General features: G+C 40.7%; 1 long non-coding RNA gene across 1 annotated transcript in view; it reads left to right on the top strand.

The window, feature by feature from the left end:
- The window catches only part of LOC136991656 (uncharacterized), a 182463-nt gene extending 179227 nt beyond the window's left edge, over positions 1-3236 (top strand). Inside the window, exon 4 of the long non-coding RNA XR_010883862.1 lies at positions 3159-3236. This is a non-coding gene — a long non-coding RNA (uncharacterized lncRNA). The remainder of the gene's footprint in view (positions 1-3158) is intronic.
- Positions 3237-15538: the final 12302 nt, after the last annotated feature.

The following is a 15538-nucleotide window of genomic DNA, read 5'->3' as shown; positions in this document are numbered from 1 at the left end:
GCCCCAGCTGCAGGCTGTAATTTTCTTGGGAAAGTTTTAAGAGCTTCTAAAAAGCGACCATCTTCTTGCCTCGCCCTTTCTGAATTGCATGGGCTTTTCCTGGCCTTTCCAACTGCAGTGAGAAGGGGCTTGTTTGTTTTCTTTTTAAATGTTATCCCTCCTCCTCCTTTTTAATGAAGATGTATATATACAAAAACTCACTCTGTATTGAGCGTGGCACATGGACGGGTTGGCCACTTTGAACTACTTTTGTAAGGATGGATTCTGCTTGACTGATAATGAAACCATGGGATAGACCTCAGGGAGGTGAGTCATATGTTAATTTCTTCTTGAAGTTTTCCTTGGTATGTTAAAAGCTGTGATCTTTCAGAAAAATCTCTTATTTTATTATTTTTTTTAAAGCTACTTCCTGGGGCTATGGCAGATGCTGTTTTGGAATGACACCCAATGAGTTGTTCTAATGTAGCCCAGTGCTCGGTTGGCATTCTGCTATTGTGAGAATATTTTTGGTACTTCATTTACCGCAAAGATATTTTATTAAGTGCGGCACATTGTTATACACATGTGGTGCTATGGAGCTTTGGAATATGCATGGGACATAATGTTGAGCTGCAGCAACACAATAGCAGTGAGTCACTGGAATCCCTTGCTGGTCACAAGCGTTCGAACAACTGCAGTGATAATCTTTTGAGACAGTGTACAACTCCAGCGGTATTTGTGATCTGCTCCGTGGTCTCCCTCGGTTAGCTGCTTGATTGGCTTGGCTGTGTGGATATTCTAATCATGTTGGCACAGTCACTTTGATTAAGAGCGACGTGTAACTCGCAGGTGTCTGGGCTTGCACCGACCTCAATAAAGTTGTGTGCTTTTTTTTCTTTTCAAATTTCACCAGCTTCCTGAGGGCACAAGAAATGTTTTGTGCAGCTCTCCTCAGTGTCTGGTGAATATTGAAGTGTGGGGTTCAAAGGAGCTTCTCTGCTTATCTGTGTCTTGGAGGTTGAGAAGTCAGTTCAAACCTACATCCCTCCCAAACTGTGGATGTTTGCGATTCCCTGTATTTCTTGACTTCATCCTTGATAATACATGAGAGTGGTCCTATCAATTTGACTTTAATTGTAAAGCCGTGGCTCACTTTCACCTAATACTTCTGTGATATGTTTTTAAGAGGCACTCTGAAAGCACTCTAGATCTTATTTCATTTTCCTCTGTCTTATGATGGAGAGGGGAAGTTGCTTTTCCAGTCAGATGAGCAATCTTAGAGGTCCTTTGGCAAAATGGGTGAAAGCTTAATTTCCATTATTTTCCAGACCATAAGAAATAGAGGTTCATAGAGGATCAGAGCTCATATTTGACTTAAGGAATATGAAGGGATACAAAAACCACGTGGTGTTTTTAGTAGAGGTTCTTCCTTTGTAACTTGGCTCTTGACTGTATTTCCATGTCCTCTCTTGGATTTTCTAAAGAAATACGATGTTTTCATTGGACATCAACTACTGCCGAGTGGTCCTTGAATACCACCTCCATTGGTTTGTTGAAAACAAGGGTGACTTCTAAAAACTTCACAGCTCATTCAAGTCAGTAGAGCATCTAACTTAGATGCTGTGAAAGACAAAATGTCCAGTGCTGAAACTCAGAAAAGGCTGAGGGTTTGGAGAAGAGGTTAAAGGGAGCCCACATCTATCCAAAGACTTCCTAAATGCCTTTGATTGTGTTCCCAGCTTTCAAAAGTATTGTTAGAACAGCAGAGTTTGTAGGTCCATGCAGTTAAATTTAAGACAGTTTCCAGGGCATGTTTGTGTCTTCATTCCTGAAAACTCAAAGCTTGTTTCTTGGACCCTGCTTCTTTAACTCAGCTCTGCCTTCTCTACAGGGTAAGCAGGTCAGATGCTCATTTCAGGAGAGGCATCCTTCAGGATTTAAAAACTTCTCAGCCTGTTTGTGACGTAGGTTGGGGGTCAAACTCACACTCCCATTTTTCGCTGAAGAAAATGTTACTTCAAATATACGGCAATACCTGCTTCCTTGACCCACTTTGTCTTAAGCTCTTTTCCACTTTGCCTTATGCTCTTTTATAAGATTTTGAATAGAGGAAAAGAAATGAGGTTTGCTGAGGTCACCGAGCCTTATGAAACCTCATCACTGGAAAGTCATGCGACATCAGGTGAATGTGCCAAAAAACTTTAATTCATCAAGGAGTCTGCTTACAAGTGAGTAGTCTTCTGCTAAGATTTCATCTATTTACAATTATCCTTCAGTTCCTCAAAGATTTTGTAAGTCTTTAAAAAAATTCATGTTCTTCAGCCAGGACTTGTAGCAATAATCTGTTCTTATCCAAAATAATTTTGTTTATTACTGATTACCTTGAATGTTTTAGCAATAGTATCTACATTTTCAAGTCTTTTCATGATAAAAGAAGAGTAATCTTTTTAACTTGTTTGCCCCAACAAAGAGACTGTTAGCTCATTTTTCTTTCTTTCCTTCCATCTTTTTCTATTCTACCCTTCTTTTCTCTCTTCAGTCACCAGACATTTGGAATTATGTCTTCATTGTAGTTGGTTATTGTCAAATTATTTAAGCTTCTGTCTTGTTACACGTATGAATTTGACACTGTTAATCCTATACAAACACATTTCTGGTATTGACTACTTATGAATGGAAGTCTTTAAGTGTATTAATGCAAACAGAGTTTGTTAGCCTGTTAGTGAATAAGTCATTATTTCCCTTGACTCTCTGAAGTCGCTAATGATTCTACCTTTGGATTATAAACTGTTGGAGCCAGTGGAAGTTAATCATAAGGTAGCTGTGAAAATCTTATTATTTTCAACTATGGGTGCCATCATATCTTTAAGAAGATTCTTTGCCTCTCTTTGTCTCACTACCGTAGCTATAAAATGAAGTACTTGCTTACTTTGAAGGGAAGTTGTGTGTTTAGGTCTACAAAGGAATGTAAGACGCTTGGATAATATGCTAAGAGAGGCCACATGAGTAGCTGAATCAGAACATGATTGTTTCTTTAAGGGAAAAAAAAGTACTGGAGATGTGGAGTTTTCTTTCCTTGTATTTTGTGTCTGCATATTTTAAAAATAAATGAACCCTAAGACTGTATTGAAGATTGCTGTGGTGTACTTAATGCCCTCTGCATTATTCTCTGTTTGCAGCTGTTTGGCAGTACTTCCTTGCTTAAGCTGACGGGCTTAACTGCCTTTGCAAGAAGGGTGTTGGAGGATTCTTCCAGGGGATGCTTGAGAGCAGAAACCTGCTACGAGTGCTCCCTTCCACTCTGTGCCAGTGTCTCATCCCACAGCGTACAGGGAGAACCAGGGGAACTACTAGGGTAAGTTGCGTGCTCACATTCAGAGGATGTGGGTACCCTCCTAGGGTTCTGGTTCGTTCCATGCTAGTAACAGATTTGCACAAGAAAGAGTGCGGCAGTGTTGAAGACACACTTAGTGATCAGTTGGGCCACCCATCTGTGTGGAGCTTTGGGGAAGCTGAGCAGCTGATGGGCTGAGATGGATCAGAGAGGCCTCAGAAGCATGAGCCGTTGCAGAGAAGCCCTCAGAGAGCCTTGGTGTGCTTTAACAGTGAAGCGCTTGAGAGCAATTGGCTTTGATTTATTTTGACCCTTTTTGAAGGTGGGGGGGGGGAGACAGTTTTCCAATGGGAAAAAAAAAAGAGTGAAGAAATTTGGTTTGGTTTAAATTGACAAAAGCAGGGAAATAGAGAGTAAAGGCTGTCATTACATCATTTACTCTGTTCTGGCCTGGAATGTCCTAGATGCATCTGTCACCCTTGTAAAATGTACGGTCCTTTACCAGCCTTAATACAGGCCTCATGAGTGAAGGCCGTGGGCAGCCTGACACAGTGAATCAAAGGTAGAGGTTGCTTTTGTCAGCTGAAGCTAGAATCTTACTTTATTTTAGTGGAGGATATTTTCATATTAATATACTTTGGTTGGGAGTTCAGTGTGCAGTTGCATCTCAGCACAACGCTTTTGGAGATGCTGGGTGGGAAAAGAGGGCTTGATGAGAAAAGGAATTGAAAATACTGAAAAACAACCAAAGCACTGGACAGTACGGGCGGCTGAAAACCTTTATGCGTGAAACCCTGGCTCCCTTGAAGTGGCTGGCAATACTCCCATTGAGTTCAATCAGGCCAGGATTTTGCCCTATATATTTATTCTAATTTATGAAACGATCAGTCATCGTGGTATCTAAGCACTGAGATACGGTATTTAGTTACAAACAGTCATTTTAACAGAGTGATGCCAAAATCTACACATGCTTTATACTTGGAGATTAGAGAACACGGAGCTTTGGTTGCATGTGCTTCTCCCTTTGTAATTATTCTTCATCCCTGACATTGCAGACCTCCATGCTGTTGGGCACAGAAAGGCTCCAGACTGGGACAAATCAGAAAGATCATGCAATGTAGTAAATAGCTATAAATTAATAGATTTTGTTGGGATGCCAGTAACTACCTCAGTTTCACTGTCAGCCCCAAAGGAATTAATTAATTCCTCAGGGTTTAGCAAACCAGTGCAGAAAAGAATTTTAATCTGCTTTTTTTCTTCTCTCTCTCTCTCTCTCTTTTTTTTTTTTTAACATAACTGGTTACCTTGCCATACAGCACTGTATGCTCTCCACTCTGATGCTTCATGACAATAATGTGTTGCAAAAGAAAGCTGATTGAGTTCAAGTGAAATCTATCCCAGGGAAAGAATATTCAGAGCAGCTGGTTCCATTTATATATTTTATTTCTGAAGCTCATGAACGTTCCAGTGAGAGATGGTATAATTGATTTAAATCAAATTATGAAACACTATACTTTTTATTCTAAAATGCACTTTTCTGGCATTCAATTCTGTAGTGTATCACTCACAGGTAATGCAGGGTGAGGCTGGAGCCTGAAAAATATTCCTTTCTGTCATGTAGTCCATTGCTACATGTTCTTGCCTTGGAGCTGAAGCCAAAGTTGCTCTTTGTAACAGAATCATTGTATCATTAAGGAATCAAGGCTCCATTGCTTTAGGTGAGATGCAAAATCTTACTTCTTCAGTTTCTTAGTGATAGGAACCCTGTTGATTTTTGGAGGAGCATCGCAGTTCCCTGTTCTTTCCACCTGAAATAAGAGGCACATAGAGCAAATAAATGACAAGGAAAACAGAAGTGTATTCTGCAAAAGGAGGGGATGAAGCTGGGAATTCACTGCATCGCAGATTCGTCTGCGTTCAAAAAGGTTTGAAATTTTCAATCTGTTTTCCTCAACTGACTTAAGTTTTTACTGAATTAGGAGACCTCACATGTTTGTTAAAAGCTCGTTTGAGCAGGGGACACGAGGAAGGGATATGCGGGCAAGGGTGGAGGACACCTGCGTAGGAAACGGGTCATTCTTAAGCAGCACAACTAAGGAAAATCTTCGTGTGTTTTAACACTGGATGTGGATCTTTATATAATGGCAGCTAAGGGATCTCGCTAACCTCATTGCCCCCACTGACTTGTTTAAAGTAGCCACTGGGAGATTTTTTTTAGACCTCGCTGGCACCATTTTGTTGCACATGAGGGAGCCAGAGCTGCCTGTGCCTCATGCCCTCAGTTAAGATGTAGTACAGTAGATTGGGAGTTGATATTGCAGCCTGAGAAGCAATTGTACCTAGAGGGATATTGCTTCATCAGGGGATGAGTATTACTAGCTTAAAGAAGCTAATCATTATGAAACACCCTGACAACAGATTTGTATTTATTTACTGGCGGCCACTCAACTTGAATGTGAATCTCTGAGCAGTATCAAGTTTCAGAACTGCTGGCGCTTTTCCATGGAGTCCAAGTGCCGGCTGCTCATACATATATGTGGCAAGTCAGAATCCTGCAACAACATTTTTGTGTCCTGTGCTTCTTGCAGCAGCTACTGTGTGCCTGTGGGTTTGTGGCATTAGCTCACACACAGCAGTGCTGCCTGGATAGGCAGTGAGTGGGAGACTGAAAGCTCCTAAAAGTTCCTAAAACAAATGCTGCATGCTCCAAACTGCCCAAAGCCTGGCCTAAGATGAAGGACTTTTCAACGTTTCTCCTCTGTGTTTTCTTTCTTTTCCAGCAACAACTTTTCTGCATTTTCTTGCATTGCATTTGAAACTGAGCACCTGCAAAAACTGTTGGGGGTCACCCTGGGAACTTTTGTTTAGTCTCCTTAGAGGAATGGTCTGGTCCCTAGAGCAGTGCCAGTGTACCCATGTTCCCTTTAGAGGCCTCTTGATGATACTGGAGAAAACACTTCTCCCAGGTAAGAGAGATCTCAGCTCCTCTCACTCTTTAATCTGCACTCGTTCTGGTGGATCTCCCAAAGAGGTTTTTTGTTGGTCATCAGCAGCATTAGGCATACCAGTCTGCTTGGGAATGAGTTGAGAGAGTACCAGCTTACTTTAAAAAGGTCACTGGAAGGATATGAATAATCCTCTCTGATCACTACTTATACCATCACTGGATTTGAACCTGTTTTCAGCTCAATATCTTATTACTAATACTCAGAGCTATCTCACAAGGTCAGCAAAGTAGCATCATAAATGAACTATAAAATGTATCATACCAGTGGTTTAAAATATGAGCCCACAGCAGTTTGGTTAGTGATCAAAAAGTACTTGATGAGCCATCTCCATTTATTTTAGCTATTAAAAAATCATGCACATAGCCCCTCTAAGTACTAATGCCATCAAATGTGGTCAACACAGACAGTTCAGCCTGCAAAAGTGAGCCAGAAAGGGCATTAAAATGCTTAGTCTATGACATGCTTCCTTATTTTTGTCATTTTGACATTTATGTGTTGTTTCGTTGAGGATTTTGAGAAAGAAGACCCAATTTCTGAAGCACACTTAACTGAGATCTTCAGTTTATAATGCTGCAGCCGTCTGTTTTGCATTTAATTCAGATTGACCACCTGCATGCTGTTAACCTCTGGAAGGTTACTGTGATCACAGTTGTTGTTGTTTGTTTAAAAATTTTGTAGCTCAAGGAAAATATTAGTAACCAGTTACTTAACCTTCACTGTTTACTGATGTCACTGAACTTGCAGATGCGGCTTAGCTGGCCGGTGAAGACTGGGAGTCATCTGGGGCCGGTAATAGTTTGCACTTATTTTTCAGACAGAAGTAGATTGAGCAATTAAAAGAAGAACTTTCTTTTTCATAAATATGTTCTTTGTCTGTTGGCTGTTTGTATCAGATAATTTCGAAGTTCCAAATGCACTTAGTTGATGAGGAAGGTAGTTATAAATGAGCCAGATTTTCAGAGAGGCATGCTCCTGAGTTCTGTGTGCTGCTGATCCCACTTGCAAACCCCAGAGGTGCATGTGAAAATGTACAAGAAATGCAGAGGCAATTTCAGTGAATAAGATAGATGCATTCGTATTAACATTCACTGACCAGGAGAATTTAAATTGCTGCAATGAAGCATTTTTCTAACAGAAAGCATTCAAAAATTAGGCATCTCTTCTTTGAAAGCATGAGAAATTTTTTAAACATGCAATCTTTTTTTCTTTTTGAGCCTTTAGAGTTCACTCAGTTGAGAATATTGTGCTTTCCTTTACAGCAGAGAATAGAAATTCACTTGGTTTAAAAGAAATGAGAGTCTCATGTATTCTTTTCATCGCAAAAGGTGGAACTTTACAGTGAAGAGATTCAAAATTGCTAAGATTGGCAACACCTTTATGCTTAATCTGTGAAACAGCTGTGAGGTGGACAGTCTACCCACTTCTCAGGTCTTACAAACTCTCACCCTTAGAGATTCAGTTGTTTCTCCAAGGCTGTAAAACAAAACAAAACAAAAACCCTAAAAACACCATTTACAGAAGCAGGAATACAACCAACCTTCACTCTTGCGTCTCTGCTACAGAGCTCTGCTTGTTGCCAGAACCCACCTGAGCTTGTAGACAGACCCCGTTGCTCCTTCCCTTTCCTGTAACAGAGCAAAATGTAAGGAGGTGGTGACTCTTAAAATGTGGTTTCAGATGCACCTAAATAAATATCCTGATCCTTAGAAGAGCTTAACACGCACAGATGATAGAGTTGATGGTCTCCAAATAGACGAGTGTTTGGTTTTATTGCAACTTCTGTATAATCCTTTAATTTGGGGAGGCCATGGTGCAGGGGCCAAGCTGCTCAGGCTGCAGACCACGGGAGTATGTGGTGTTCAGCCAGGGAGCACTGCAGCAGCACTTCAGGATGCCTTTTGGGAAGGGAATTTAGTTTTCAAGTGAAATATAGGAGCGCTCAATATGAACACCATGTGCAAAAAGAGTATTTAGTTCAAAAACAAAGTTTCCATGAAAAAGCAGTGAAGTAAAACTTTCTGCCAACCTACCTTTAACCTCACTACTGCTTTATTGGGTTTTTGTTTGTCTGTGTGGGTGTCTGTGGGGATAGTCAGGCATGTGGATTCAAATGAGCTGCTCAAATAGATTAAACAACTTTAAACCCCTCTGTGGTCATTGGAAGTGAATTAGATTAAAGTGAATTAGGACTATTTTAATTCTGAATGAGTGAGTCCACATGGGCTCTAATATAGTTGTATATAGAAACCCACATTAAAATCACATCCTTAGTTAACTTGGATTGTTTCCTATGTAGACAAACCTATTCTGTCCCTTTATCAGTATATATGGAGCTTGCTTCACCCTTAGCTTGCGCCATTAACAACTAAAGGAACTAAATCAGAAATGATACCATTTTTGTGCTAGTATAAATGGTTACACAAACAGTAAGTCGGTGATGCTTCTGGCCTGTGATGTGTCCAGAGAAAGGAACTGCTTCTGAATAGCTTTTAGCTATCATCATTGAAATCAGCAACACTTGCCAGAATAAAGCCTTCAGCATTAATTCCATAAGCTATAAATTATTACAGGGGTATGATTCTTTGGAATGAAATGCAATAGATAGATGGTACAGAAATATTATTAATGGATAGTTTACCACATTCCTAACTGCACTGACTTCATGAGAATACTTTATATTACTATCTGGAACAGCAATACTAGGGGATTTATTAAAATGACTGAGTACTCATTGTTAGCTAGAATACCTTACTATATTGGAAACATAAAGTATTCTGCATCAAAGCATGTAATCTACATTTTTCCTTTTCATCCTTAATTTGATTATGAGCTATTACTATGCTTTGCCATAAAATACAAAAGTTGTGCATTTTGATGGTTTCTCAAATGCTGATTTTACTTTCTGCACAAATACTTCGTATCTTTTCAGCATAATTATTTAGCAGCCATTTCGGGTTAATTATTGTCATTAACAATATGAGTCCTATGAGGGAATATCAATTAAAATATGCACAGCTGAACTTTCAAATGAGTAAATAATTTAGTTTTTGAAAATGACTGGAAACAGCAGGGTAACAGTCAAAAGGGGAACAATTATTTTAATGCTTATTTGACAAATGAGTAATTTTTACAGCAAATTAGTTTCTTATCACAGCACCCCTACTGGTAACAAGAGAGAAGCTGTTAACACGAGTTTTAAAAATAAAAGCTGCTAAGTTATGCATGCAAAGTTAAGGAAATCATTTGTATGAAGAAAAGGTGATTATGACACACATTGTTAGCTGAAGAATGTTGCCATGGGAATCTAATTAGGGATATAAATCACACAAAATTATGTGTATATATAAGGCTGGATATATTAAAGTGATATGCACATCAGTTTTGTTCCTTATTGTGGAAGTCTTGAAGATAAGCCTTCATTGCCTTTTCTTCTGGACCCTACTAAATAGTTTCAGGGATTGAAAGTTAATAATTTGGTGGAAGTGCTTATTAAAAATAACAGGAAGCTAAGTTAACAAATGAGATAAGGAATTTCTGGTTCAGATATATGATGTTAATTCCTTCGCAATGACAAAAAAATAAGTATGTAGAAAAACTTTGCAAGATGGGCGTTTTTTATTCCTGGCTTGGGCAAGTTTTAACTTGCACCTTGACTTTTTAGTTATGTTGACCTGGGTTATTTATGCAACTATTCAACAAAAAGGAAAAAGTTCGTGGGGGAAGTTTATAGAAATCAATGTTTGTGTTGCTTTTGAGAGCACTGAAAAGATTTTCCAAGCTCTTCTGTAGGAGTTAGAGTGGAAGATGAATTTCACTGAAGCTGTCTTTTGTGTTTCCCATGTTCTCCTGTTCATTTTCATTTCTGATTTTCTTTGTACTTGGCCTGATTACTACCTGAAGTTGGGCACCAGTGCTGCTGATGGTTTCCCACTGCTACGATTTGGAGTAAGTAGGTTGTTTATAGCAAAACAGTGATCACCAATGACAATTCAGAATTTCTGATTGGTTTCAGTGATTTTGGATCCATCTATGGAGTGCCAAATTGCACTGAGTACTTACCAAGTTAGAATCACGCTTGAGAAACTTTCGGTGAAGCTGACCAAATCTTTGCAGATACTGTGACCTGCTGGGTCAGGGAATGAAAATCAGCTAGATCTGTCTGTCTCATGTTTGACAAGGCTCTGGCATGGTAAGGGATTGAAAAGCAAATGAGGAAAAAAAGAGTAAAAAAATTTTTTTTTCTCTTTGCATGATGTTGGGCAAAGCTGAGCATAGAAGTTAGCGCAAACCCTGCAGCTCTGAATGTGGTGACAATGAAACGCTGAACTGTTCCTGATGGAAACTGTTGATCATGTCTCTTTTCACCAGCTGGCCAAATTCGGAATTCTTGACTCAGCTGTTGCCAAGCATTTTGCAGTCTGTTTTTTCTGGTCCAGACTTGGATTTTGTCACTTGGCTCTGTAGCTTGCTAGGAGCAAGCCTTTCCTTTCCCTAAGACCTCTGTGCAATACAGGGGATTGCAGTGTACCAGTGTGGTCACATGTCTTCTGATGACAGCCACAAGAGAAGATATAATTAAGGGTGCAGATTCAGTGCTGTCTCCCAGAAGTGCTGTTGGAATTGCAGCGTTGCTCTAACAGAGGTGTTTCCTCACCGGGTTGTATCTCCTGTAAGTTTTTTTCAGTTGTGTGGTAAGACAGAGGGGAAGAACGATATAAGAAGTGAAGAAACAGTATAATAGTGTTTGCTAGAGACAGGACAGAGGGTTGTTGAAAGCTGGAACTAAGGAATGGCTACGAGCCAAAGAATAGCCTGTCTGATCTGTTTTTAGGACTTTGTTCCATTTTCTTTGTAACATTAATTTTTGCAGTAAAGACTTCTTAAGGCAGTTTCACCTGTTGTTGGTGTGCCCACTTCGTCACCACACTGTCTCCCACACCACCTCAAGCCACTACACAGTTTCTCTCTGAAATCTCACAGCACTAATATTCCATAGGAAAAAAGAATGATGTCATTTGAGTCAGACCATAATTTTCCAGCTGTTGGAAGAAGGCATGTTGTGGTGTTTATTTCGCTACTTATAAAGATTTGTGGCATTGAGGGAAATTTTTTACTTCCAAGATCATTGTTAAAGTAATTGGAACTGATCATTTGGAGCTTTGTGCTGTAGCTGGGGGAGGCAGGAGGGGACAACAGTGGAGGAGGCTGTATGCCCTGAGCGTAGGTAACTGCACGTATGGAGCCTTATTCAGAGTTTTTCAGCATTATTTTTATGATGAGAAGGAAAGAGCCATGAAAAGGGCAGCCTTTCTGCCTAGCTGTGCCAGTGTAAACCTTTGGGGTCTCCACTACTGGCTTTGCATTCAGCGAGGCTTCATGTGGGTCAGGCAAACTCGCACCTTGGCTGTGTCTCAGGTTGCCTCTTGTATCCGGCATGGACAAGGCTTTGTCCTGAGATGCTCACAGCTCTGTAAGCCAGAGCTCCAGAGGAGATGGAGACTGCTTATTGCAGCATTGGTCAAAATGGATTTGAAAATCTCTTGGTAGAGGTTTTCATGTTCAGCTAGGGCTTTCAGAAGCTAAGATCCTAGTGAAAATGAAGATCCTTTTAGGTTGTTTTGAAAAAATCTCAGTCCTGAGCCCTGGATTATCTCCTCTGTTACAATGAGGAAGCTGCATCGGGCTGAATTACTGGCCCAATCATTCCTCATGCTTTACAAAAGCCCTTGTGTGTGAGACAGTCTAGAGGCACGTCCTGTCGTGCTTGGAGGTGACCAGGTGTCCTTAGGCAAAGGAAAGGGAAGGAGAGGGCAGGTACCTGAGAGACCTCACACATTCTGATACGCTCATTTTCCAACCCCGTTCCTCATTAGTTTTTAAGTAGTGTAGTGGAAAGCAGGGCAGCTCTGACATGCAAAACCTTTGAGTCAGGCACTCACAGTACTTGAGTCGGGAAACGTTAGCCAAGCTCGCCCTCCAGTTTGTCTGAGCACTCCAGAAGGGCTGGATACAATAACGAACAAAAGCCTTTTTAGATGCTGCTGTTGCTCATTTTTTCACTGTGTGGGTCCATTAAAGCATTGCTGCCTTTTGGGAACTCAGCTGGAAGAAGAAAACAGGCCTGGAAAAATAACTACATTATGTGAGACCACTGGCTACTGCTGGAATTGTGTCAGTTTGTAACACGTTAGGCAGGTTCTCTGTGCGTCCGCTGCAAAGCTGCTGCTGACAGGCCTTGAGCCCTAGCAGTGAAAGCAGCCAACAACAGCAAAAAAAGCTGTGGGCTCGGGGATCCTGTGCGATCCTAGAGGCGGTGGGCAGTGTAACTCGGTAGGAGGAGAAAATGAAACTGATAAAATGTTGCCCTGATGCACCCCACAGCCTGTTAAGCAATCAGCCCTTCAAAGCAGTGGTTCCTTGGAGGGAGAAGACCCGTAGGTGAGTGATAAGCAGCATAACTGCGGATGTGATTTAGCCCCCCAATTTTTCACTAAAAAGCTGTTGTCAGTTCCATGCAATTTAACTTCTTCATTCTTTTCCCCTCCCCACTTGTCTTTTCTGTCATGCTTGGCACCAGGCTTTCCACTTCAAAGGTCAGTGTAAGAAAATAAGAGTGAAACACAGAACTGTATGCCAGACGGTACACAGCAGTTACCTTCCAGACTATGGGAGGGTGTACAGTAGCAGGGCTGAAGTTTGTCATCATTGATTGGGTCTAGAAATTAAAACAACCCCTTGAACTTGGCACATAAATATAGGCTCTTCAGCTTTTAACCCTGCTCCCCATTACCTCATCATATTTTACCATGAAGGAAACATATACCATAATGTATTCTTTGTCACATATGGTCCACACCCTTATGTAAACTACATTTTCAGTTCTCTTCCCATGCAGACACATCACCCAGTAGGCATTCCTCTGATATGCCAGTTAACGCTTTAGTGCTTAGCAAATCTATTGGATTATCACAATTACAGTAAAAGTGCAGGTCAAAATAAATATTCCCAAAAGGACGTTTAGGAGGATTTTGCCATTTCTTGGTTGGTAAGAGATGATCCCTCAACAGACACCAGACTGGCCCTGTTTTTCTTTCTCTTATTTCATCTGTCTCAACGGAGCAGGGAAAATATATTAGTGTTTGGTCAACAGAAGAATGAGCAGCCTAGTATTATCTGTACTTTTTGCTTCAGTCTACGGGGAAAGCTAAGAGTCAGGAGAGGAATCAGGGAACTTAGTGTTCAGCCAACTTCAAAACCTTTGGTGTCTGGCCAGGTTTGCAAAACTTAATTGTACGTTTGCACTGTGTGTTGCAATGCCATGGAGATTTACAAAGTGGTTCTCATATGTCCCTTTTGGGTGCTCAGCTATTCCAAACCCTCCTGCTAAACAAATGTACAGCTTTCATATGTGCTGTATGATCTCCAGTTGCCCCACACTCAGTGGCATGGTGATCTCTTACCTGTCTGGTAGTCCAAAGAGAGAGATGGAGGGAGGCTGCAGAATTGCTCCACTGCTCAGCCCCAAAGCACCATGGGGCATGTTTTTACATGGGGTGCTGGCATCAATTTCTGCTTACCCAGTAACCAGGTCACAGAAGTGGATGAGAGCTGGCTGTACCTGCTGCTGGTGGCCTCCTTCAAAGGTGTCCTGAGGGAACTTTAGCCATTTATCCAAGCTCTTCTGTCATTCATTGTAAATATTTACCTTCAAATCATGTTGAGGTAAAACAACAACACTTCTCTTTCCTTACGGAGATGCCATTGGTGTGTTTTCCACCAGCCTTTAACTTTTTGGTCCAGTTTGAGTCATTCAAGCTTGGAAACCTCCAGTGAGTTTGGATCTGAAGGTGACTAGACTGACCAACATTTCTTTGGGGGAGAGAGGGAGAGAGAAAAAGAAAAGAAAAGAAAAGAAAAAAAAAAAAGTAAGGCAAGGAGTGAATTTATAGCACTCCAGATGTCAGGGAAATGAACATAAAAGTGCAGATGCCTTATAGTCAGGCAGACTGCTCAAATGTATGCAAATGGGTGACAAGTTTATGTGAATATGGTTGGAAAAAAAGAAAAAGCAAGGGAAAAAAGATGCTTAAACAATCCTGTCCTTATTGCTGTGAATCTTGGGCATTAAGTTTGGTGGAGTCATGGCTGTGGTGACCCAGTGAAGGCCAAGGCCATGGTAAACATGGCCAGCTGGGCAGACTTTGATTGATCTTACTGTTCTTGGACACACCATCAAAGTGACATAAATTTATACCTTCTAAGTTATAGGGCCTATTGATCAAACTTTTCCTTGCACAGCAGTATTTGGATTATTCTGCAAATCATCTTCATGGCTAGCTATAAGAGTTGCCTACATTGTCTTCAATGAGGATAGCATAAATGTATGGGATTTAAGTGAGTGCAGATGTACTTGCATGTACATTTCACATATGAGCTTCTCGATTGTTTGGGGTAACAAAACAATTCTCCCTGTCAAATGTGCTTCCAACTTGTGAATTAATTATATCAGTTTCCCTGTAAACTGTTTAGGAGCAGCTGGTCTTCCTGGCATCTTTATTAGCATGCAAAGAAGCTTCTCCAAAGCATGAAATGCCAAAAGGAAAAAACATCTTGCTAAGTCCTGCCTTGGGTAGCTGGAATGAAGTGGTATCTGTGTGCAGCCAGGTGAAGGAACTAGCTGTCAGTGGTCATAGTCTAAAGCGTGCCTCTGTATATTAGCTTGGTTCTATCCCTTTCTGCTCTTGGATAGAAAACAATTTAAAATTACAGTCACAGACAGCTGTAAGGTTAAGGAAAACTGATATGGTCTGGATAATCTGCTGCTAAACAGCTTGTGTGGCTCTGTGTCCAAAACCCATGTCTTTAAAAATGTTTCAAGTGAACTAGCCTTTCTGGATCTCTTTGCTTATAATGCGCAAGGGATTTCTGAATGGCAACTGCCATTACTGTTACTAAGCATTGCTTGGTTATGTTCCTTATTTATCTGTGAAGGAAAAGACCTGCCATGTATGTAAGTCCCATGATGCAATGCTAGAACCTTTTAAAAAGTTATTAAACAGGTAATAAAATTCTTTTACAAAGTACACTTTGATTTGTACAATCTTTAGAAATGGCAGAGAAGAAAACACATCCTTACCCCCATTAAAACTCCCGAACTGTTCCACAGCAAAAATAAAGTGTTAATTTACCATATCTGGGTTTCACTGTACTGGAAAGG

This window comes from Apteryx mantelli, chromosome 3 (assembly GCF_036417845.1).
Source record: "Apteryx mantelli isolate bAptMan1 chromosome 3, bAptMan1.hap1, whole genome shotgun sequence".
Taxonomy (NCBI): Eukaryota; Metazoa; Chordata; class Aves; order Apterygiformes; family Apterygidae; genus Apteryx; species Apteryx mantelli.
This window is presented reverse-complemented; position numbering and strand designations above follow the sequence as displayed.